Here is a 4133-nt window from a genome sequence, read left to right as displayed (position 1 = left end):
ATGACACTTTGTTACAATGTAAAGTAATGAGTGTACAGCTTGTATAACAGTGTAAATTTGCTGTCCCCTCAAAATAACTCAACACACAGCCATTAATGTCTAAACCGCTGGCCACAAAAGTGAGTACACCCCTAAGTGAAAATGTCCAAATTGGGCCCAATTAGCCATTTTCTCTCCCCGGTGTCATGTGACTCAGTGTTACAAGGTCTCAGGTGTGAATGGGGAGCAGGTGTGTTAAATTTGGTGTTATCGCTCTCACTCTCTCATACTGGTCACTGGAAGTTCAACATGGCACCTCATGGCAAAGAACTCTCTGAGGATCTGAAAAAAAGAATTGTTGCTCTACATAAAGATGGCGTAGGCTATAAGAAGATTGCCAAGACCCTGAAACTGAGCTGCAGCACGGTGGCCAAGACCATACAGTGGTTTAACAGGACAGGTTCCACTCAGAACAGGCCTCGCCATGGTCGACCAAAGAAGTTGAGTGCATGTGCACAGCGTCATATCCAAAGGTTGTGTTTGGGAAATAGACGTCTGAGTGCTGCCAGCATTGTGCAAAGTGTCATTTCTTCAGTGTTGTCACATGAAAATATGTAAAATATTTACAAAAACGTGAGGGGTGTACTCACTTCTGTGAGATACTGTGTGTATATAAGTGCTGTCAAACGATTAATCGCATCCTAAATAAAAAATTGTTTACATAACGTGTGTACATATATATATATACATACAGTAAATATTTTTTTAAAATATTTACATGTATATATTTATATTATATCTAAATATATTTAACAAACAACATTTTTCATAAATATATGCATGCATGTGTTTGTACTTGTATATACACATACACAAATTACGTAAAAAAAAAAAATATATATATATATATATCTTGAATGCGATTAATCGCTTGACAAGAATAATCTTTATGTATTCCCTGGGAATCAGATCCATGACCTTGCTAATATTGCAACAGACCAGGATGCATTTCATGGAATTAAAATTAAGAAATGGCTGGACATTTACCATGAATAAAAGAACAAAAAATAAAATACATTGAGTTACTACTAACTTTATTTTTTTTATAAACTCACATAACTTTGAAATGGAAATAAGTGTTTTGCATGACATCTTTAGGGTCCAGAATGAGTTAAAACTTTGCCATAAAATAGCCTTAAAAATGTAAAAAAAATTAAAAAAAAAAATTAAAAAAAAAGAACTGCCCATCTAAAGCTGAAATAAATGATCCTCAATCTTCCACAGGAAGGATTCATTAGGTCCATATTGGGTGTTAAAACATTCATGGGATATGTGACCTGAGGCGGGTTTTAGTTTTTTTTTTAAATGCCAAAGTCAAAATATGCAAACATTCCCTTAATTAAACGGCTGAGATGCCATTTTGTTTCCAGAGTTTCAATGATTTCCAGATTCGAGGAGAGCATCAGAAAATATATATATATATATATATATATATATACACACATATATATGTTCTCTCAAATCGCAGATTCCAGGAGAGCGTCTGAGGAAAAAGACTTTCCAGGAACATTAAAACCAGCGCTACCAAATTAAAAGCAAATTTTATACTTTCAACCTTGTTCAAAGCTTGCAAAATTGTACCATTAACCATTGATAAAACCCTTTATAAGTGCTATTGAAGCGTGACATGCCTAAAGCATGACAAACAATACTTGCCAGTAAAACTCACAACAGAATTGTCTTTTAACAACACTCTTCACAAATTAATGAACGCATTCAAAGTGGGATTGTGGGGGGAAAAAAAAAAAGTTTTATTTTTCTCAACTCAAGTCTTTTTCACCACAGCTCAAAGCCTTGTACATGGGATTTGCAAACAATTTTCATGTCCATTGATTCTTATGATAAATTCTGGGTGCAAGATGTTCTCACTTGAAAATCTTGCCCTGGTTGAAAGGTTTGCCTACATGTTTGAATTCACCCTCCCATGCAAAGTACTCCTTCACCATGGTCTTGCACTCCTCACTGTCCACATCCAGCTTGCGCCAAGTGTATGACTCATAGTCGATCTGCCAATCATCACTCAGCTGAGGAGAGATGAAAGAAGAAAACAAAACATGAAATAATTTTCGCTGGGGGGGAATTGCTCAACATCTGTACTTGAAACAATGCCAGTAAAAGTAATGCTTGAAAAATTGTTTGTAGTTGCATGCTATTAACTGCAAACAAACTGATTTGTACGGTTAACTTTTCAAAATCAACTAACCATATCAAAATATATACATCACCAGTCTCCTAAAAAACTTCTTTATAATACTAATATTTCTATCTATTCAGTGTAACTGCACAATACTGACTGAAGCACATTTGCTAATGAATGGAAAAATGGAAAGCAAATCAAAAGCAGCTAGTCAATTAGTCTGGCTATCCCATGGCACAGGTAAAACCTTGATGTAATGTTTTCAAATTTGTTCACAGAACAGTGAAAACTAGTTCCATCTATATTTCACATTGGACATCTAGGGTGGCGTTTGACAACCAAACAGTACCAAAGGTAATCACACAACAGTAATTTGACACACGACAATATAGGATTTATCAGTTTGTCTTATTATAATAAAGTATATAATAATGCAATGCTAATCGACATAGCCTTTATCACTGCTTAAATACGTTGCGCTCCTTATTCTGTGTAAGAAGCCACATCATCTCACAGACGGATTTATTTCAAACACGTCTGACGTTATGAAGTGAGTTTGGAGTAAAAGCATGTTATTAAATGTGGTATTTTCTAGAGGTGGGAATCACCAGAGGCCTCACGGTATGATATTATCACGATACAATATTATTGCGATTTTAAATAGATTGCAATTTATTACCTTTTTCCAACTTCAAATTATGTCCCCAAAAGGAAAACTTTGACAACATCTGTTTTAACTAAAAATAAACATTTCTCAGTTTATCTCACTTCAGTTTTATTGTTGCAGTGCAAAATGGGATTGTCAAGCAGACAAACTGACCAACACTTTCATGAAAACCTGTCATAAATGTTGTATGCACCTGGCAAACTCAACTATTTGTATTAGTCTAGTCCACCTTAATTAAATGTAAACAGGTATGCACTGCTGTGCTACTACAGGTATTTTGAACAATGCAACTTGAAGCATGCTATTAACTGCAAACAAACTGATTTGTACGGTTAACTTTTCAAAATCAACTAACCATATCAAAATATATACATCACCAGTCTCCTAAAAAACTTTTTTATAATACTAATATTTCTATCTATTCAGTGTAACTGCACAATACTGACTGAAGCACATTTGCTAATGAATGGAAAAATGGAAAGCAAATCAAAAGCAGCTAGTCAATTAGTCTGGCTATCCCATGGCACAGGTAAAACCTTGATGTAATGTTTTCAAATTTGTTCACAGAACAGTGAAAACTAGTTCCATCTATATTTCACATTGGACATCTAGGGTGGCGTTTGACAACCAAACAGTACCAAAGGTAATCACACAACAGTAATTTGACACACGACAATATAGGATTTATCAGTTTGTCTTATTATAATAAAGTATATAATAATGCAATGCTAATCGACATAGCCTTTATCACTGCTTAAATACGTTGCGCTCCTTATTCTGTGTAAGAAGCCACATCATCTCACAGACGGATTTATTTCAAACACGTCTGACGTTATGAAGTGAGTTTGGAGTAAAAGCATGTTATTAAATGTGGTATTTTCTAGAGGTGGGAATCACCAGAGGCCTCACGGTATGATATTATCACGATACAATATTATTGCGATTTTAAATAGATTGCAATTTATTACCTTTTTCCAACTTCAAATTATGTCCCCAAAAGGAAAACTTTGACAACATCTGTTTTAACTAAAAATAAACATTTCTCAGTTTATCTCACTTCAGTTTTATTGTTGCAGTGCAAAATGGGATTGTCAAGCAGACAAACTGACCAACACTTTCATGAAAACCTGTCATAAATGTTGTATGCACCTCAACTATTTAACTATTTGTATTAGTCTAGTCCACCTTAATTAAATGTAAACAGGTATGCACTGCTGTGCTACTACAGGTCAATGCAACTATGCAACTTGAAATTGTACTAAAAAGTTGTGCAGACCCTTCAGCAATTGG

The 4133-nt window shown here is 34.7% G+C and overlaps 1 pseudogene; it reads right to left on the bottom strand.

The window, feature by feature from the left end:
• Positions 1-1769: 1769 nt before the first annotated feature.
• LOC107563603 (elongation factor 1-gamma-like) overlaps positions 1770-4133 on the bottom strand; it is a 16393-nt pseudogene continuing 14029 nt past the window's right edge.

The sequence above is a fragment of the Sinocyclocheilus grahami genome, unplaced genomic scaffold (assembly GCF_001515645.1).
Source record: "Sinocyclocheilus grahami isolate Dianchi unplaced genomic scaffold, SAMN03320097.WGS_v1.1 scaffold880.1, whole genome shotgun sequence".
Classification (NCBI taxonomy): domain Eukaryota; kingdom Metazoa; phylum Chordata; class Actinopteri; order Cypriniformes; family Cyprinidae; genus Sinocyclocheilus; species Sinocyclocheilus grahami.
The sequence above is the reverse complement of the archived record's forward strand: the minus strand, read 5'-3'. Positions and strand labels throughout refer to the sequence as shown.